General features: G+C 35.5%; 5 non-coding genes across 5 annotated transcripts; all 5 read right to left on the bottom strand.

Moving 5' to 3' along the window:
- Nucleotides 1–83, bottom strand: TRNAL-CAG (transfer RNA leucine (anticodon CAG)). Its single transcript has one exon. It is a non-coding gene; the product is annotated as a tRNA-Leu (tRNA).
- Nucleotides 84–3,096: 3,013 nt separating this feature from the next.
- TRNAF-GAA (transfer RNA phenylalanine (anticodon GAA)) lies at nt 3,097–3,169 on the bottom strand. Its single transcript has one exon. It is a non-coding gene; the product is annotated as a tRNA-Phe (tRNA).
- Nucleotides 3,170–4,036: 867 nt separating this feature from the next.
- Nucleotides 4,037–4,119, bottom strand: TRNAL-CAG (transfer RNA leucine (anticodon CAG)). The gene has a single exon. It is a non-coding gene; the product is annotated as a tRNA-Leu (tRNA).
- A 995-nt stretch (nt 4,120–5,114) lies between these two features.
- TRNAF-GAA (transfer RNA phenylalanine (anticodon GAA)) lies at nt 5,115–5,187 on the bottom strand. The gene has a single exon. It is a non-coding gene; the product is annotated as a tRNA-Phe (tRNA).
- Nucleotides 5,188–6,054: 867 nt separating this feature from the next.
- TRNAL-CAG (transfer RNA leucine (anticodon CAG)) lies at nt 6,055–6,137 on the bottom strand. Its single transcript has one exon. It is a non-coding gene; the product is annotated as a tRNA-Leu (tRNA).
- Between the last annotated feature and the right edge of the window lie 15,885 nt (nt 6,138–22,022).

Raw genomic sequence — 22,022 nt, 5'->3', positions numbered from 1 at the left:
TGTCAGAAGTGGGATTTGAACCCACGCCTCCAGGGAAGACTGCGACCTGAACGCAGCGCCTTAGACCACTCGGCCATCCTGACTTCGCTATACAATTGGAACTTAACTCCTTCCATGCTAGTCAGCAGAAATGTTACCATCCCTTGTGATTAAAAACTTGTCACACCACCCCAAAAAAGTCAATAAATAACATTTTTTATATGCGTACTTTTCGTCTGCATTAATTTTTAAACCTCCATTTATTTTGTTTGGATATTAGAAATGTTAGATTTCTCACAAATGCGGTGATGCACCACATTTCTTCAGAAACTACTGTTTGGCCACACAGCAGGGCTTTGAAAGGAAGAGCCCTATTTGGGTTTTGCAATGCAGATTTTGCAGGAATACCTTGCAGATGAAATTTGCAGAGTACCAAAACAGCAGAAAACCTCCCAAAGTGACCACATTTTAGAAATTATTTTGCACAATGAGTTAATCAACACCTGCAATTACTATTGTCAGCCTATAGGTGTTTTCACTCTGAACCATCCAGCATTGCAAGTATGCCAGTTTAGTGCCCAGCTTTTGCTTGCAGAGACAAGCAACCCATACATTTTTAAGTGGGCTCTACTCACTGGAGCAATGTCAAATATGTAGATGCTTTGTCTCACCATTAAAGTAGAAACCTCCTATATTTCAAATTAAAGATGACGGACCTGTGTGGAGCTTGTGTTTTTTGCCTTTTTGACTTTGTCCACAGCATATTTTTTAAGGACATTTGTCTCAGTAATGCCTCAGTGTTTCAAAGTCAAACAAGCTGACTATAATCATTCAGCTAGTGTCTGATAAGTGCTGTCTGTTTCAGCTATCAGGTTACCTTTTAATCCTCTTACAGCTAAGTCAATCTGAAATAAAACAAAATAGAGGAAAAATTACTAAAAAACATTCATGTGTTCAAAAGGAAAAAGTTACCGTTTCTCAAATTTTTAACATTTTGTTTTCTGTAGATAGTTAAGATTTTTAGGCCTTTTGATCATGATCAGTCCATGTGCTTTGTTTAATATCTCGTTAAAATGTAAACGGTGAAGAAAAAGCATTTTGCCGAAACCCGGGATTGGACCAGGGACCTTTAGATCTTCAGTCTAACGCTCTCCCAACTGAGATATTTCGGCCATATCTATACATTTTCTGGGGGGTTTGACACTCTGCAAATGTCAAGTGTCACACCTGGAGGGATATATTATAATTTTTCATTTGACTGTTTTTTGAAGCATGATTTCTATTTGAAACGACTTCCATTTTGCTGTACATATTTAATAACATTCATTAACTATTTGTGAATGAGTAGAAAAAGACAGCAATTTTGCCATTGAATTTTTACATTTTCAGTTTGTCTCCATGCACCAGTATAATTCTGACCCTGTGCTTCTAGAATAGGTCATGGTCGCACATAAAACACAATTTGCATGCATAATGTTACATCAAGTTTTATTTTTTATGAGATGCAAACAATTGGAGCAAAAAAGAGACAAAAATTTAGAGAAAATATTTTATTGATTGTTAAAAGTGAGACCATTTGTCCCAAAATGTGCTGAAACATGTCAGAAGGACATGGGCATTTCACATTTTTTAAACTATGATTACCTACTTGTTAAGTTTTTGTTAATTAAGTATCTTTATGGTCTATTGATGTATGAGGTGAAAACTATGAAAGTAGACTTACCAGCAAATCCGTTTCTAGATATATTTCATGACAGCACTTTAGAAGGTTGATTCCCTACCCTAATAGGGACAGAGAACACAAAGAGGTGAAATAGTCCCTCCTCATTGACTGTCCAAAGGATTTTTCTAGTGCCAAAAGAACAACAGACATATGCACAAAAAAACCTGTTTGATGTTCCTAGAGTTCTTTTTTGAGAGGACAAATTCAGATTCACTCCAAAGACTCTCAGGAAATTTTTCAAAACCACATTACTAAGTTTTGTTTGACCTCATCTAATCAATAAATGAAGATAAAGTTTCTTGAAATTAAATGTTGATGTCAGAAGTTGGATTTGAACCCACTCCTCCAGGGAAGACTGCGACCTGAACGCAGCGCCTTAGACCACTCGGCCATCCTGACTTCGATATGCAATTGGACCTTAACTCCTTCCATGCTAGTCAGCAGAAATGTTACCATTCCTTGTGATTAAAAACTTGTCACACCACCCCAAAAAAGTCAATAAACAACATTTTTTATATGCGTACTTTTCGTCTGCATTAATTTTTAAACCTCCATTTATTTTGTTTGGATATTAGAAATGTTAGATTTCTCACAAATGCGGTGATGCACCACATTTCTTCAGAAACTACTGTTTGGCCACACAGCAGGGCTTTGAAAGGAAGAGCCCTATTTGGGTTTTGCAATGCAGATTTTGCAGGAATACCTTGCAGATGAAATTTGCAGAGTACCAAAACAGCAGAAAACCTCCCAAAGTGACCACATTTTAGAAATTATTTTGCACAATGAGTTAATCAACACCTGCAATTACTATTGTCAGCCTATAGGTGTTTTCACTCTGAACCATCCAGCATTGCAAGTATGCCAGTTTAGTGCCCAGCTTTTGCTTGCAGAGACAAGCAACCCATACATTTTTAAGTGGGCTCTACTCACTGGAGCAATGTCAAATATGTAGATGCTTTGTCTCACCATTAAAGTAGAAACCTCCTATATTTCAAATTAAAGATGACGGACCTGTGTGGAGCTTGTGTTTTTTGCCTTTTTGACTTTGTCCACAGCATATTTTTTAAGGACATTTGTCTCAGTAATGCCTCAGTGTTTCAAAGTCAAACAAGCTGACTATAATCATTCAGCTAGTGTCTGATAAGTGCTGTCTGTTTCAGCTATCAGGTTACCTTTTAATCCTCTTACAGCTAAGTCAATCTGAAATAAAACAAAATAGAGGAAAAATTACTAAAAAACATTCATGTGTTCAAAAGGAAAAAGTTACCGTTTCTCAAATTTTTAACATTTTGTTTTCTGTAGATAGTTAAGATTTTTAGGCCTTTTGATCATGATCAGTCCATGTGCTTTGTTTAATATCTCCTTAAAATGTAAACGGTGAAGAAAATGCATTTTGCCGAAACCCGGGATTGGACCAGGGACCTTTAGATCTTCAGTCTAACGCTCTCCCAACTGAGCTATTTCGGCCATATCTATACATTTTCTGGGGGGTTTGACACTCTGCAAATGTCAAGTGTCACACCTGGAGGGATATATTATAATTTTTCATTTGACTGTTTTTTGAAGCATGATTTCTATTTGAAACGCCTTCCATTTTGCTGTACATATTTCATAACATTCATTAACTATTTGTGAATGAGTAGAAAAAGACAGCAATTTTGCCATTGAATTTTTACATTTTCAGTTTGTCTCCATGCACCAGTATAATTCTGACCCTGTGCTTCTAGAATAGGTCATGGTCGCACATAAAACACAATTTGCATGCATAATGTTACATCAAGTTTTATTTTTTATGAGATGCAAACAATTGGAGCAAAAAAGAGACAAAAATTTAGAGAAAATATTTTATTGATTGTTAAAAGTGAGACCATTTGTCCCAAAATGTGCTGAAACATGTCAGAAGGACATGGGCATTTCACATTTTTTAAACTATGATTACCTACTTGTTAAGTTTTTGTTAATTAAGTATCGTTATGGTCTATTGATGTATGAGGTGAAAACTATGAAAGTAGACTTACCAGCAAATCCGTTTCTAGATATATTTCATGACAGCACTTTAGAAGGTTGATTCCCTACCCTAATAGGGACAGAGAACACAAAGAGGTGAAATAGTCCCTCCTCATTGACTGTCCAAAGGATTTTTCTAGTGCCAAAAGAACAACAGACATATGCACAAAAAAACCTGTTTGATGTTCCTAGAGTTCTTTTTTGAGAGGACAAATTCAGATTCACTCCAAAGACTCTCAGGAAATTTTTCAAAACCACATTACTAAGTTTTGTTTGACCTCATCTAATCAATAAATGAAGATAAAGTTTCTTGAAATTAAATGTTCATGTCAGAAGTGGGATTTGAACCCACACCTCCAGGGAAGACTGCGACCTGAACGCAGCGCCTTAGACCGCTCGGCCATCCTGACTTCGATATGCAATTGGACCTTAACTCCTTCCATGCTAGTCAGCAGAAATGTTACCATCCCTTGTGATTAAAAACTTGTCACACCACCCCAAAAAAGTCAATAAATAACATTTTTTATATGCGTACTTTTCGTCTGCATTAATTTTTACACCTCCATTTATTTTGTTTGGATATTAGAAATGTTAGATTTCTCACAAATGCGGTGATGCACCACATTTCTTCAGAAACTACTGTTTGGCCACACAGCAGGGCTTTGAAAGGAAGAGCCCTATTTGGGTTTTGCAATGCAGATTTTGCAGGAATACCTTGCAGATGAAATTTGCAGAGTACCAAAACAGCAGAAAACCTCCCAAAGTGACCACATTTTAGAAATTATTTTGCACAATGAGTTAATCAACACCTGCAATTACTATTGTCAGCCTATAGGTGTTTTCACTCTGAACCATCCAGCATTGCAAGTATGCCAGTTTAGTGCCCAGCTTTTGCTTGCAGAGACAAGCAACCCATACATTTTTAAGTGGGCTCTACTCACTGGAGCAATGTCAAATATGTAGATGCTTTGTCTCACCATTAAAGTAGAAACCTCCTATATTTCAAATTAAAGATGACGGACCTGTGTGGAGCTTGTGTTTTTTGCCTTTTTGACTTTGTCCACAGCATATTTTTTAAGGACATTTGTCTCAGTAATGCCTCAGTGTTTCAAAGTCAAACAAGCTGACTATAATCATTCAGCTAGTGTCTGATAAGTGCTGTCTGTTTCAGCTATCAGGTTACCTTTTAATCCTCTTACAGCTAAGTCAATCTGAAATAAAACAAAATAGAGGAAAAATTACTAAAAAACATTCATGTGTTCAAAAGGAAAAAGTTACCGTTTCTCAAATTTTTAACATTTTGTTTTCTGTAGATAGTTAAGATTTTTAGGCCTTTTGATCATGATCAGTCCATGTGCTTTGTTTAATATCTCCTTAAAATGTAAACGGTGAAGAAAATGCATTTTGCCGAAACCCGGGATTGGACCAGGGACCTTTAGATCTTCAGTCTAACGCTCTCCCAACTGAGCTATTTCGGCCATATCTATACATTTTCTGGGGGGTTTGACACTCTGCAAATGTCAAGTGTCACACCTGGAGGGATATATTATAATTTTTCATTTGACTGTTTTTTGAAGCATGATTTCTATTTGAAACGCCTTCCATTTTGCTGTACATATTTAATAACATTCATTAACTATTTGTGAATGAGTAGAAAAAGACAGCAATTTTGCCATTGAATTTTTACATTTTCAGTTTGTCTCCATGCACCAGTATAATTCTGACCCTGTGCTTCTAGAATAGGTCATGGTCGCACATAAAACACAATTTGCATGCATAATGTTACATCAAGTTTTATTTTTTATGAGATGCAAACAATTGGAGCAAAAAAGAGACAAAAATTTAGAGAAAATATTTTATTGATTGTTAAAAGTGAGACCATTTGTCCCAAAATGTGCTGAAACATGTCAGAAGGACATGGGCATTTCACATTTTTTAAACTATGATTACCTACTTGTTAAGTTTTTGTTAATTAAGTATCGTTATGGTCTATTGATGTATGAGGTGAAAACTATGAAAGTAGACTTACCAGCAAATCCGTTTCTAGATATATTTCATGACAGCACTGTAGAAGGTTGATTCCCTACCCTAATAGGGACAGAGAACACAAAGAGGTGAAATAGTCCCTCCTCATTGACTGTCCAAAGGATTTTTCTAGTGCCAAATGAACAACAGACATATGCACAAAAAAACCTGTTTGATGTTCCTAGAGTTCTTTTTTGAGAGGACAAATTCAGATTCACTCCAAAGACTCTCAGGAAATTTTTCAAAACCACATTACTAAGTTTTGTTTGACCTCATCTAATCAATAAATGAAGATAAAGTTTCTTGAAATTAAATGTTGATGTCAGAAGTGGGATTTGAACCCACGCCTCCAGGGAAGACTGCGACCTGAACGCAGCGCCTTAGACCACTCGGCCATCCTGACTTCGATATGCAATTGGAACTTAACTCCTTCCATGCTAGTCAGCAGAAATGTTACCATCCCTTGTGATTAAAAACTTGTCACACCACCCCAAAAAAGTCAATAAATAACATTTTTTATATGCGTACTTTTCGTCTGCATTAATTTTTAAACCTCCATTTATTTTGTTTGGATATTAGAAATGTTAGATTTCTCACAAATGCGGTGATGCACCACATTTCTTCAGAAACTACTGTTTGGCCACACAGCAGGGCTTTGAAAGGAAGAGCCCTATTTGGGTTTTGCAATGCAGATTTTGCAGGAATACCTTGCAGATGAAATTTGCAGAGTACCAAAACAGCAGAAAACCTCCCAAAGTGACCACATTTTAGAAATTATTTTGCACAATGAGTTAATCAACACCTGCAATTACTATTGTCAGCCTATAGGTGTTTTCACTCTGAACCATCCAGCATTGCAAGTATGCCAGTTTAGTGCCCAGCTTTTGCTTGCAGAGACAAGCAACCCATACATTTTTAAGTGGGCTCTACTCACTGGAGCAATGTCAAATATGTAGATGCTTTGTCTCACCATTAAAGTAGAAACCTCCTATATTTCAAATTAAAGATGACGGACCTGTGTGGAGCTTGTGTTTTTTGCCTTTTTGACTTTGTCCACAGCATATTTTTTAAGGACATTTGTCTCAGTAATGCCTCAGTGTTTCAAAGTCAAACAAGCTGACTATAATCATTCAGCTAGTGTCTGATAAGTGCTGTCTGTTTCAGCTATCAGGTTACCTTTTAATCCTCTTACAGCTAAGTCAATCTGAAATAAAACAAAATAGAGGAAAAATTACTAAAAAACATTCATGTGTTCAAAAGGAAAAAGTTACCGTTTCTCAAATTTTTAACATTTTGTTTTCTGTAGATAGTTAAGATTTTTAGGCCTTTTGATCATGATCAGTCCATGTGCTTTGTTTAATATCTCCTTAAAATGTAAACGGTGAAGAAAAAGCATTTTGCCGAAACCCGGGATTGGACCAGGGACCTTTAGATCTTCAGTCTAACGATCTCCCAACTGAGCTATTTCGGCCATATCTATACATTTTCTGGGGGGTTTGACACTCTGCAAATGTCAAGTGTCACACCTGGAGGGATATATTATAATTTTTCATTTGACTGTTTTTTGAAGCATGATTTCTATTTGAAACGACTTCCATTTTGCTGTACATATTTAATAACATTCATTGACTATTTGTGAATGAGTAGAAAAAGACAGCAATTTTGCCATTGAATTTTTACATTTTCAGTTTGTCTCCATGCACCAGTATAATTCTGACCCTGTGCTTCTAGAATAGGTCATGGTCGCACATAAAACACAATTTGCATGCATAATGTTACATCAAGTTTTATTTTTTATGAGATGCAAACAATTGGAGCAAAAAAGAGACAAAAATTTAGAGAAAATATTTTATTGATTGTTAAAAGTGAGACCATTTGTCCCAAAATGTGCTGAAACATGTCAGAAGGACATGGGCATTTCACATTTTTTAAACTATGATTACCTACTTGTTAAGTTTTTGTTAATTAAGTATCGTTATGGTCTATTGATGTATGAGGTGAAAACTATGAAAGTAGACTTACCAGCAAATCCGTTTCTAGATATATTTCATGACAGCACTTTAGAAGGTTGATTCCCTACCCTAATAGGGACAGAGAACACAAAGAGGTGAAATAGTCCCTCCTCATTGACTGTCCAAAGGATTTTTCTAGTGCCAAAAGAACAACAGACATATGCACAAAAAAACCTGTTTGATGTTCCTAGAGTTCTTTTTTGAGAGGACAAATTCAGATTCACTCCAAAGACTCTCAGGAAATTTTTCAAAACCACATTACTAAGTTTTGTTTGACCTCATCTAATCAATAAATGAAGATAAAGTTTCTTGAAATTAAATGTTGATGTCAGAAGTTGGATTTGAACCCACGCCTCCAGGGAAGACTGCGACCTGAACGCAGCGCCTTAGACCGCTCGGCCATCCTGACTTCGATATGCAATTGGACCTTAACTCCTTCCATGCTAGTCAGCAGAAATGTTACCATTCCTTGTGATTAAAAACTTGTCACACCACCCCAAAAAAGTCAATAAATAACATTTTTTATATGCGTACTTTTCGTCTGCATTAATTTTTAAACCTCCATTTATTTTGTTTGGATATTAGAAATGTTAGATTTCTCACAAATGCGGTGATGCACCACATTTCTTCAGAAACTACTGTTTGGCCACACAGCAGGGCTTTGAAAGGAAGAGCCCTATTTGGGTTTTGCAATGCAGATTTTGCAGGAATACCTTGCAGATGAAATTTGCAGAGTACCAAAACAGCAGAAAACCTCCCAAAGTGACCACATTTTAGAAATTATTTTGCACAATGAGTTAATCAACACCTGCAATTACTATTGTCAGCCTATAGGTGTTTTCACTCTGAACCATCCAGCATTGCAAGTATGCCAGTTTAGTGCCCAGCTTTTGCTTGCAGAGACAAGCAACCCATACATTTTTAAGTGGGCTCTACTCACTGGAGCAATGTCAAATATGTAGATGCTTTGTCTCACCATTAAAGTAGAAACCTCCTATATTTCAAATTAAAGATGACGGACCTGTGTGGAGCTTGTGTTTTTTGCCTTTTTGACTTTGTCCACAGCATATTTTTTAAGGACATTTGTCTCAGTAATGCCTCAGTGTTTCAAAGTCAAACAAGCTGACTATAATCATTCAGCTAGTGTCTGATAAGTGCTGTCTGTTTCAGCTATCGGGTTACCTTTTAATCCTCTTACAGCTAAGTCAATCTGAAATAAAACAAAATAGAGGAAAAATTACTAAAAAAACATTCATGTGTTCAAAAGGAAAAAGTTACCGTTTCTCAAATTTTTAACATTTTGTTTTCTGTAGATAGTTAAGATTTTTAGGCCTTTTGATCATGATCAGTCCATGTGCTTTGTTTAATATCTCCTTAAAATGTAAACGGTGAAGAAAAAGCATTTTGCCGAAACCCGGGATTGGACCAGGGACCTTTTGATCTTCAGTCTAACACTCTCCCAACTGAGCTATTTCGGCCATATCTATACATTTTCTGGGGGGTTTGACACTCTGCAAATGTCAAGTGTCACACCTGGAGGGATATATTATAATTTTTCATTTGACTGTTTTTTGAAGCATGATTTCTATTTGAAACGCCTTCCATTTTGCTGTACATATTTAATAACATTCATTAACTATTTGTGAATGAGTAGAAAAAGACAGCAATTTTGCCATTGAATTTTTACATTTTCAGTTTGTCTCCATGCACCAGTATAATTCTGACCCTGTGCTTCTAGAATAGGTCATGGTCGCACATAAAACACAATTTGCATGCATAATGTTACATCAAGTTTTATTTTTTATGAGATGCAAACAATTGGAGCAAAAAAGAGACAAAAATTTAGAGAAAATATTTTATTGATTGTTAAAAGTGAGACCATTTGTCCCAAAATGTGCTGAAACATGTCAGAAGGACATGGGCATTTCACATTTTTTAAACTATGATTACCTACTTGTTAAGTTTTTGTTAATTAAGTATCGTTATGGTCTATTGATGTATGAGGTGAAAACTATGAAAGTAGACTTACCAGCAAATCCGTTTCTAGATATATTTCATGACAGCACTTTAGAAGGTTGATTCCCTACCCTAATAGGGACAGAGAACACAAAGAGGTGAAATAGTCCCTCCTCATTGACTGTCCAAAGGATTTTTCTAGTGCCAAAAGAACAACAGACATATGCACAAAAAAACCTGTTTGATGTTCCTAGAGTTCTTTTTTGAGAGGACAAATTCAGATTCACTCCAAAGACTCTCAGGAAATTTTTCAAAACCACATTACTAAGTTTTGTTTGACCTCATCTAATCAATAAATGAAGATAAAGTTTCTTGAAATTAAATGTTGATGTCAGAAGTTAGATTTGAACCCACGCCTCCAGGGAAGACTGCGACCTGAACGCAGCGCCTTAGACCGCTCGGCCATCCTGACTTCGATATGCGATTGGACCTTAACTCCTTCCATGCTAGTCAGCAGAAATGTTACCATCCCTTGTGATTAAAAACTTGTCACACCACCCCAAAAAAGTCAATAAATAACATTTTTTATATGCGTACTTTTCGTCTGCATTAATTTTTAAACCTCCATTTATTTTGTTTGGATATTAGAAATGTTAGATTTCTCACAAATGCGGTGATGCACCACATTTCTTCAGAAACTACTGTTTGGCCACACAGCAGGGCTTTGAAAGGAAGAGCCCTATTTGGGTTTTGCAATGCAGATTTTGCAGGAATACCTTGCAGATGAAATTTGCAGAGTACCAAAACAGCAGAAAACCTCCCAAAGTGACCACATTTTAGAAATTATTTTGCACAATGAGTTAATCAACACCTGCAATTACTATTGTCAGCCTATAGGTGTTTTCACTCTGAACCATCCAGCATTGCAAGTATGCCAGTTTAGTGCCCAGCTTTTGCTTGCAGAGACAAGCAACCCATACATTTTTAAGTGGGCTCTACTCACTGGAGCAATGTCAAATATGTAGATGCTTTGTCTCACCATTAAAGTAGAAACCTCCTATATTTCAAATTAAAGATGACGGACCTGTGTGGAGCTTGTGTTTTTTGCCTTTTTGACTTTGTCCACAGCATATTTTTTAAGGACATTTGTCTCAGTAATGCCTCAGTGTTTCAAAGTCAAACAAGCTGACTATAATCATTCAGCTAGTGTCTGATAAGTGCTGTCTGTTTCAGCTATCGGGTTACCTTTTAATCCTCTTACAGCTAAGTCAATCTGAAATAAAACAAAATAGAGGAAAAATTACTAAAAAAACATTCATGTGTTCAAAAGGAAAAAGTTACCGTTTCTCAAATTTTTAACATTTTGTTTTCTGTAGATAGTTAAGATTTTTAGGCCTTTTGATCATGATCAGTCCATGTGCTTTGTTTAATATCTCCTTAAAATGTAAACGGTGAAGAAAAAGCATTTTGCCGAAACCCGGGATTGGACCAGGGACCTTTTGATCTTCAGTCTAACACTCTCCCAACTGAGCTATTTCGGCCATATCTATACATTTTCTGGGGGGTTTGACACTCTGCAAATGTCAAGTGTCACACCTGGAGGGATATATTATAATTTTTCATTTGACTGTTTTTTGAAGCATGATTTCTATTTGAAACGCCTTCCATTTTGCTGTACATATTTAATAACATTCATTAACTATTTGTGAATGAGTAGAAAAAGACAGCAATTTTGCCATTGAATTTTTACATTTTCAGTTTGTCTCCATGCACCAGTATAATTCTGACCCTGTGCTTCTAGAATAGGTCATGGTCGCACATAAAACACAATTTGCATGCATAATGTTACATCAAGTTTTATTTTTTATGAGATGCAAACAATTGGAGCAAAAAAGAGACAAAAATTTAGAGAAAATATTTTATTGATTGTTAAAAGTGAGACCATTTGTCCCAAAATGTGCTGAAACATGTCAGAAGGACATGGGCATTTCACATTTTTTAAACTATGATTACCTACTTGTTAAGTTTTTGTTAATTAAGTATCGTTATGGTCTATTGATGTATGAGGTGAAAACTATGAAAGTAGACTTACCAGCAAATCCGTTTCTAGATATATTTCATGACAGCACTTTAGAAGGTTGATTCCCTACCCTAATAGGGACAGAGAACACAAAGAGGTGAAATAGTCCCTCCTCATTGACTGTCCAAAGGATTTTTCTAGTGCCAAAAGAACAACAGACATATGCACAAAAAAACCTGTTTGATGTTCCTAGAGTTCTTTTTTGAGAGGACAAATTCAGATTCACTCCAAAGACTCTCAGGAAATTTTTCAAAACCACATTACTAAGTTTTGTTTGACCTCATCTAATCAATAAATGAAGATAAAGTTTCTTGAAATTAAATGTTGATGTCAGAAGTTAGATTTGAACCCACGCCTCCAGGGAAGACTGCGACCTGAACGCAGCGCCTTAGACCGCTCGGCCATCCTGACTTCGATATGCGATTGGACCTTAACTCCTTCCATGCTAGTCAGCAGAAATGTTACCATCCCTTGTGATTAAAAACTTGTCACACCACCCCAAAAAAGTCAATAAATAACATTTTTTATATGCGTACTTTTCGTCTGCATTAATTTTTAAACCTCCATTTATTTTGTTTGGATATTAGAAATGTTAGATTTCTCACAAATGCGGTGATGCACCACATTTCTTCAGAAACTACTGTTTGGCCACACAGCAGGGCTTTGAAAGGAAGAGCCCTATTTGGGTTTTGCAATGCAGATTTTGCAGGAATACCTTGCAGATGAAATTTGCAGAGTACCAAAACAGCAGAAAACCTCCCAAAGTGACCACATTTTAGAAATTATTTTGCACAATGAGTTAATCAACACCTGCAATTACTATTGTCAGCCTATAGGTGTTTTCACTCTGAACCATCCAGCATTGCAAGTATGCCAGTTTAGTGCCCAGCTTTTGCTTGCAGAGACAAGCAACCCATACATTTTTAAGTGGGCTCTACTCACTGGAGCAATGTCAAATATGTAGATGCTTTGTCTCACCATTAAAGTAGAAACCTCCTATATTTCAAATTAAAGATGACGGACCTGTGTGGAGCTTGTGTTTTTTGCCTTTTTGACTTTGTCCACAGCATATTTTTTAAGGACATTTGTCTCAGTAATGCCTCAGTGTTTCAAAGTCAAACAAGCTGACTATAATCATTCAGCTAGTGTCTGATAAGTGCTGTCTGTTTCAGCTATCGGGTTACCTTTTAATCCTCTTACAGCTAAGTCAATCTGAAATAAAACAAAATAGAGGAAAAATTACTAAAAAAACATTCATGTGTTCAAAAGGAAAAAGTTACCGTTTCTCAAATTTTTAACATTTTGTTTTCTGTAGATAGTTAAGATTTTTAGGCCTTTTGATCATGATCAGTCCATGTGCTTTGTTTAATATCTCCTTAAAATGTAAACGGTGAAGAAAAAGCATTTTGCCGAAACCCGGGATTGGACCAGGCACCTTTAGATCTTCAGTCTAACGCTCTCCCAACTGAGCTATTTCGGCCATATCTATACATTTTCTGGGGGGTTTGACACTCTGCAAATGTCAAGTGTCACACCTGGAGGGATATATTATAATTTTTCATTTGACTGTTTTTTGAAGCATGATTTCTATTTGAAACGACTTCCATTTTGCTGTACATATTTAATAACATTCAATAACTATTTGTGAATGAGTAGAAAAAGACAGCAATTTTGCCATTGAATTTTTACATTTTCAGTTTGTCTCCATGCACCAGTATAATTCTGACCCTGTGCTTCTAGAATAGGTCATGGTCGCACATAAAACACAATTTGCATGCATAATGTTACATCAAGTTTTATTTTTTATGAGATGCAAACAATTGGAGCAAAAAAGAGACAAAAATTTAGAGAAAATATTTTATTGATTGTTAAAAGTGAGACCATTTGTCCCAAAATGTGCTGAAACATGTCAGAAGGACATGGGCATTTCACATTTTTTAAACTATGATTACCTACTTGTTAAGTTTTTGTTAATTAAGTATCGTTATGGTCTATTGATGTATGAGGTGAAAACTATGAAAGTAGACTTACCAGCAAATCCGTTTCTAGATATATTTCATGACAGCACTTTAGAAGGTTGATTCCCTACCCTAATAGGGACAGAGAACACAAAGAGGTGAAATAGTCCCTCCTCATTGACTGTCCAAAGGATTTTTCTAGTGCCAAAAGAACAACAGACATATGCACAAAAAAACCTGTTTGATGTTCCTAGAGTTCTTTTTTGAGAGGACAAATTCAGATTCACTCCAAAGACTCTCAGGAAATTTTTCAAAACCACATTACTAAGTTTTGTTTGACCTCATCTAATCAATAAATGAAGATAAAGTTTCTTGAAATTAAATGTTGATGTCAGAAGTGGGATTTGAACCCACGCCTCCAGGGAAGACTGCGACCTGCGACTTCGACAAAATAGAGGAAAAATTACTAAAAAACATTCATGTGTTCAAAAGGAAAAAGTTACCGTTTCTCAAATTTTTAACAGAGACTGCCACCTGAACCCAGCGCCTTAGACCGCTCGCCCATCCCGACTTTGATATGCAATTGGAACTTAACTCCTTCCATGCTAGTCAGCAGAAATGTTACCATTCTTTGTGATTAAAAACTTGTCACACCACCCCAAAAAAGTCAATAAATAACATTTTTTATATGCGTACTTTTCGTCTGCATTAATTTCTAAACCTCCATTTATTTTGTTTGGATATTAGAAATGTTAGATTTCTCACAAATGCGGTGATGCGCCACATTTCTTCAGAAACTACTGTTTGGCCACACAGCAGGGCTTTGAAAGGAAGAGCCCTATTTGGGTTTTGCAATGCAGATTTTGCAGGAATACCTTGCAGATGAAATTTGCAGAGTACCAAAACAGCAGAAAACCTCCCAAAGTGACCACATTTTAGAAATTATTTTGCACAATGAGTTAATCAACACCTGCAATTACTATTGTCAGCCTATAGGTGTTTTCACTCTGAACCATCCAGCATTGCAAGTATGCCAGTTTAGTGCCCAGCTTTTGCTTGCAGAGACAAGCAACCCATACATTTTTAAGTGGGCTCTACTCACTGGAGCAATGTCAAATATGTAGATGCTTTGTCTCACCATTAAAGTAGAAACCTCCTATATTTCAAATTAAAGATGACGGACCTGTGTGGAGCTTGTGTTTTTTGCCTTTTTGACTTTGTCCACAGCATATTTTTTAAGGACATTTGTCTCAGTAATGCCTCAGTGTTTCAAAGTCAAACAAGCTGACTATAATCATTCAGCTAGTGTCTGATAAGTGCTGTCTGTTTCAGCTATCAGGTTACCTTTTAATCCTCTTACAGCTAAGTCAATCTGAAATAAAACAAAATAGAGGAAAAATTACTAAAAAACATTCATGTGTTCAAAAGGAAAAAGTTACCGTTTCTCAAATTTTTAACATTTTGTTTTCTGTAGATAGTTAAGATTTTTAGGCCTTTTGATCATGATCAGCCCATGTGCTTTGTTTAATATCTCCTTAAAATGTAAACGGTGAAGAAAAAGCATTTTGCAGAAACCCGGGATTGGACCAGGGACCTTTAGATCTTCAGTCTAACGCTCTCCCAACTGAGCTATTCCGGCCATATCTATACATTTTCTGGGGGGTTTGACACTCTGCAAATGTCAAGTGTCACACCTGGAGGGATATATTATAATTTTTCATTTGACTGTTTTTTGAAGCATGATTTCTATTTGAAACACCTTCCATTTTGCTGTACATATTTAATAACATTCATTAACTATTTGTGAATGAGTAGAAAAAGACAGCAATTTTGCCATTGAATTTTTACATTTTCAGTTTGTCTCCATGCACCAGTATAATTCTGACCCTGTGCTTCTAGAATAGGTCATGGTCGCACATAAAACACAATTTGCATGCATAATGTTACATCAAGTTTTATTTTTTATGAGATGCAAACAATTGGAGCAAAAAAGAGACAAAAATTTAGAGAAAATATTTTATTGATTGTTAAAAGTGAGACCATTTGTCCCAAAATGTGCTGAAACATGTCAGAAGGACATGGGCATTTCACATTTTTTAAACTATGATTACCTACTTGTTAAGTTTTTGTTTATTAAGTATCGTTATGGTCTATTGATGTATGAGGTGAAAACTATGAAAGTAGACTTACCAGCAAATCCGTTTCTAGATATATTTCATGACAGCACTGTAGAAGGTTGATTCCCTACCCTAATAGGGACAGAGAACACAAAGAGGTGAAATAGTCCCTCCTCATTGACTGTCCAAAGGATTTTTCTAGTGCCAAAAGAACAACAGACATATGCACAAAAAATCTGTTTGATGTTCCTAGAGTTCTTTTTTGAGAGGACAAATTCAGATTCACTCCAAAGACTCTCAGGAAATTTTTCAAACCCACATTACTAAGTTTTGTTTGACCTCATCTAATCAATAAATGAAGATAAAGTTTCTTGAAATTAAATGTTGATGTCAGAAGTGGGATTTGAACCCACGCCTCCAGGGGAGACTGCGACCTGCGACTGCGACAAAATAGAGGAAAAATTACTAAAAAACATTCATATGTTCAAAAGGAAAAAGTTACCGTTTCTCAAATTTTTAACATTTTGTTTTCTGTAGATAGTTAAGATTTTTAGGCCTTTTGATCATGATCAATCCATGTGCTTTGTTTAATATCTCCTTAAAATGTAAACGGTGAAGAAAAAGCATTTTGGCGAAACCCGGGATTGGAAAAGGGACCTTTAGATCTTCAGTCTAATGCTCTCCCAACATTTTATGGGGGGTTTGACACTCTGCAAATGTCAAGTGTCACACCTGGAGGGATATATTATAATTTTTCATTTGACTGTTTTTTGAAGCATGATTTCTATTTGAAACGCCTTCCATTTTGCTGTACATATTTAATAACATTCATTAACTATTTGTGAATGAGTAGAAAAAGACAGCAATTTTGCCATTGAATTTTTACATTTTCAGTTTGTCTCCATGCACCAGTATAATTCTGACCCTGTGCTTCTAGAATAGGTCATGGTCGCACATAAAACACAATTTGCATACATAATGTTACATCAAGTTTTATTTTTTATGAGATGCAAACAATTGGAGCAAAAAAGAGACAAAAATTTAGAGAAAATATTTTATTGATTGTTAAAAGTGAGACCATTTGTCCCAAAATGTGCTGAAACATGTCAGAATGACATGGGCATTTCACATTTTTTAAACTATGATTACCTACTTGTTAAGTTTTTGTTTATTAAGTATCGTTATGGTCTATTGATGTATGAGGTGAAAACTATGAAAGTAGACTTACCAGCAAATCCGTTTCTAGATATATTTCATGACAGCACTGTAGAAGGTTGATTCCCTACCCTAATAGGGACAGAGAACACAAAGAGGTGAAATAGTCCCTCCTCATTGACTGTCCAAAGGATTTTTCTAGTGCCAAAAGAACAACAGACATATGCACAAAAAATCTGTTTGATGTTCCTAGAGTTCTTTTTTGAGAGGACAAATTCAGATTCACTCCAAAGACTCTCAGGAAATTTTTCAAAACCACATTACTAAGTTTTGTTTGACCTCATCTAATCAATAAATGAAGATAAAGTTTCTTGAAATTAAATGTTGATGTCAGAAGTGGCATTTGAACCCTCGCCTCCAGGGGAGACTGTGACCTGCGACTGCGACAAAATAGAGGAAAAATTACTAAAAAACATTCATGTGTTCAAAAGGAAAAAGTTACCGTTTCTCAAATTTTTAACATTTTGTTTTCTGTAGATAGTTAAGATTTTTAGGCCTTTTGATCATGATCAATCCATGTGCTTTGTTTAATATCTCCTTAAAATGTAAACGGTGAAGAAAAAGCATTTGGCCGAAACCCGGGATTGGATCAGGGACCTTTAGATCTTCAGTCTAACGCTCTCCCAACATTTTATGGTGGGTTTGACACTCTGCAAATGTCAAGTGTCACACCTGGAGGGATATATTATAATTTTTCATTTGACTGTTTTTTGAAGCATGATTTCTATTTGAAACACCTTCCATTTTGCTGTACATATTTAATAACATTCATTAACTATTTGTGAATGAGTAGAAAAAGACAGCAATTTTGCCATTGAATTTTTACATTTTCAGTTTGTCTCCATGCACCAGTATAATTCTGACCCTGTGCTTCTAGAATAGGTCATGGTCGCACATAAAACACAATTTGCATGCATAATGTTACATCAAGTTTTATTTTTTATGAGATGCAAACAATTGGAGCAAAAAAGAGACAAAAATTTAGAGAAAATATTTTATTGATTGTTAAAAGTGAGACCATTTGTCCCAAAATGTGCTGAAACATGTCAGAAGGACATGGGCATTTCACATTTTTTAAACTATGATTACCTACTTGTTAAGTTTTTGTTTATTAAGTATCGTTATGGTCTATTGATGTATGAGGTGAAAACTATGAAAGTAGACTTACCAGCAAATCAGTTTCTAGATATATTTCATGACAGCACTGTAGAAGGTTGATTCCCTACCCTAATAGGGACAGAGAACACAAAGAGGTGAAATAGTCCCTCGTCTTTGACTGTCCAAAGGATTTTTCTAGTGCCAAAAGAACAACAGACATATGCACAAAAAATCTGTTTGATGTTCCTAGAGTTCTTTTTTGAGAGGACAAATTCAGATTCACTCCAAAGACTCTCAGGAAATTTTTCAAAACCACATTACTAAGTTTTGTTTGACCTCAACTAATCAATAAATGAAGATAAAGTTTCTTGAAATTAAATGTTGATGTCAGAAGTGGGATTTGAACCCACGCCTCCAGGGGAGACTGCGACCTGCGACTGCGACAAAATAGAGGAAAAATTACTAAAAAACATTCATATGTTCAAAAGGAAAAAGTTACCGTTTCTCAAATTTTTAACATTTTGTTTTCTGTAGATAGTTCAGATTTTTAGGCCTTTTGATCATGATCAATCCATGTGCTTTGTTTAATATCTCCTTAAAATGTAAACGGTGAAGAAAAAGCATTTTGCCAAAACCCGGGATTGGACCAGGGACCTTTAGATCTTCAGTCTAACGCTCTCCCAACATTTTATGGGGGGTTTGACACTCTGCAAATGTCAAGTGTCACACCTGGAGGGATATATTATAATTTTTCATTTGACTGTTTTTTGAAGCATGATTTCTATTTGAAACGCCTTTCATTTTGCTGTACATATTTAATAACATTCATTAACTATTTGTGAATGAGTAGAAAAAGACAGCAATTTTGCCATTGAATTTTTACATTTTCAGTTTGTCTCCATGCACCAGTATAATTCTGACCCTGTGCTTCTAGAATAGGTCATGGTCGCACATAAAACACAATTTGCATGCATAATGTTACATCAAGTTTTATTTTTTATGAGATGCAAACAATTGGAGCAAAAAAGAGACAAAAATTTAGAGAAAATATTTTATTGATTGTTAAAAGTGAGACCATTTGTCCCAAAATGTGCTGAAACATGTCAGAATGACATGGGCATTTCACATTTTTTAAACTATGATTACCTACTTGTTAAGTTTTTGTTTATTAAGTATCGTTATGGTCTATTGATGTATGAGGTGAAAACTATGAAAGTAGACTTACCAGCAAATCCGTTTCTAGATATATTTCATGACAGCACTGTAGAAGGTTGATTCCCTACCCTAATAGGGACAGAGAACACAAAGAGGTGAAATAGTCCCTCCTCATTGACTGTCCAAAGGATTTTTCTAGTGCCAAAAGAACAACAGACATATGCACAAAAAATCTGTTTGATGTTCCTAGACTTCTTTTTTGAGACTACAAATTCAGATTCACTCCAAAGACTCTCAGGAAATTTTTCAAAACCACATTACTAAGTTTTGTTTGACCTCATCTAATCAATAAATGAAGATAAAGTTTCTTGAAATTAAATGTTGATGTCAGAAGTGGGATTTGAATCCACGCCTCCAGGGGAGACTGTGACCTGCGACTGCGACAAAATAGAGGAAAAATTACTAAAAAACATTCATGTGTTCAAAAGGAAAAAGTTACCGTTTCTCAAATTTTTAACATTTTGTTTTCTGTAGATAGTTAAGATTTTTAGGCCTTTTGATCATGATCAATCCATGTGCTTTGTTTAATATCTCCTTAAAATGTAAACGGTGAAGAAAAAGCATTTGGCCGAAACCCGGGATTGGACCAGGGACCTTTAGATCTTCAGTCTAACGCTCTCCCAACATTTTATGGGGGGTTTGACACTCTGCAAATGTCAAGTGTCACACCTGGAGGGATATATTATAATTTTTCATTTGACTGTTTTTTGAAGCATGATTTCTATTTGAAACGCCTTCCATTTTGCTTCACATATTTAATAACATTCATTAACTATTTGTGAATGAGTAGAAAAAGACAGCAATTTTGCCATTGAATTTTTACATTTTCAGTTTGTCTCCATGCACCAGTATAATTCTGACCCTGTGCTTCTAGAATAGGTCATGGTCGCACATAAAACACAATTTGCATGCATAATGTTACATCAAGTTTTATTTTTTATGAGATGCAAACAATTGGAGCAAAAAAGAGACAAAAATTTAGAGAAAATATTTTATTGATTGTTAAAAGTGAGACCATTTGTCCCAAAATGTGCTGAAACATGTCAGAATGACATGGGCATTTCACATTTTTTAAACTATGATTACCTACTTGTTAAGTTTTTGTTTATTAAGTATCGTTATGGTCTATTGATGCATGAGGTGAAAACTATGAAAGTAGACTTACCAGCAAATCCGTTTCTAGATATATTTCATGACAGCACTGTAGAAGGTTGATTCCCTACCCTAATAGGGACAGAGAACACAAAGAGGTGAAATAGTCCCTCCTCATTGACTGTCCAAAGGATTTTTCTAGTGCCAAAAGAACAACAGACATATGCACAAAAAATCTGTTTGATGTTCCTAGAATTCTTTTTTGAGAGGACAAATTCAGATTCACTCCAAAGACTCTCAGGAAATTTTTCAAAACCACATTACTAAGTTTTGTTTGACCTCATCTAATCAATAAATGAAGATAAAGTTTCTTGAAATTAAATGTTGATGTCAGAAGTGGGATTTGAACCCACGCCTCCAGGGGAGACTGCGACCTGCGACTGCGACAAAATAGAGGAAAAATTACTAAAAAACATTCATGTGTTCAAAAGGAAAAAGTTACCGTTTCTCAAATTTTTAACATTTTGTTTTCTGTAGATAGTTAAGATTTTTAGGCCTTTTGATCATGATCAATCCATGTGCTTTGTTTAATATCTCCTTAAAATGTAAACGGTGAAGAAAAAGAATTTGCTGAAACCCGGGATTGGACCAGGGACCTTTAGATCTTCAGTCTAACGCTCTCCCAACATTTTATGGGGGTTTGACACTCTGCAAATGTCAAGTGTCACACCTGGAGGGATATATTATAATTTTTCATTTGACTCTTTTTTGAAGCATGATTTCTATTTGAAACGCCTTCCATTTTGCTGTACATATTTAATAACATTCATTAACTATTTGTGAATGAGTAGAAAAAGACAGCAATTTTGCCATTGAATTTTTACATTTTCAGTTTGTCTCCATGCACCAGTATAATTCTGACCCTGTGCTTCTAGAATAGGTCATGGTCGCACATAAAACACAATTTGCATGCATAATGTTACATCAAGTTTTATTTTTTATGAGATGCAAACAATTGGAGCAAAAAAGAGACAAAAATTTAGAGAAAATATTTTATTGATTGTTAAAAGTGAGACCATTTGTCCCAAAATGTGCTGAAACATGTCAGAATGACATGGGCATTTCACATTTTTTAAACTATGATTACCTACTTGTTAAGTTTTTGTTTATTAAGTATCGTTATGGTCTATTGATGTATGAGGTGAAAACTATGAAAGTAGACTTACCAGCAAATCCGTTTCTAGATATATTTCATGACAGCACTGTAGAAGGTTGATTCCCTACCCTAATAGGGACAGAGAACACAAAGAGGTGAAATAGTCCCTCCTCATTGACTGTCCAAAGGATTTTTCTAGTGCCAAAAGAACAACAGACATATGCACAAAAAATCTGTTTGATGTTCCTAGAGTTCTTTTTTGAGAGGACAAATTCAGATTCACTCCAAAGACTCTCAGGAAATTTTTCAAAACCACATTACTAAGTTTTGTTTGACCTCATCTAATCAATAAATGAAGATAAAGTTTCTTGAAATTAAATGTTGATGTC

This window comes from Dendrobates tinctorius, unplaced genomic scaffold, assembly GCF_039654945.1.
Source record: "Dendrobates tinctorius isolate UK_male_01 unplaced genomic scaffold, ASM3965494v1 ptg000350l, whole genome shotgun sequence".
NCBI lineage: Eukaryota > Metazoa > Chordata > Amphibia > Anura > Dendrobatidae > Dendrobates > Dendrobates tinctorius.
This window is presented reverse-complemented; position numbering and strand designations above follow the sequence as displayed.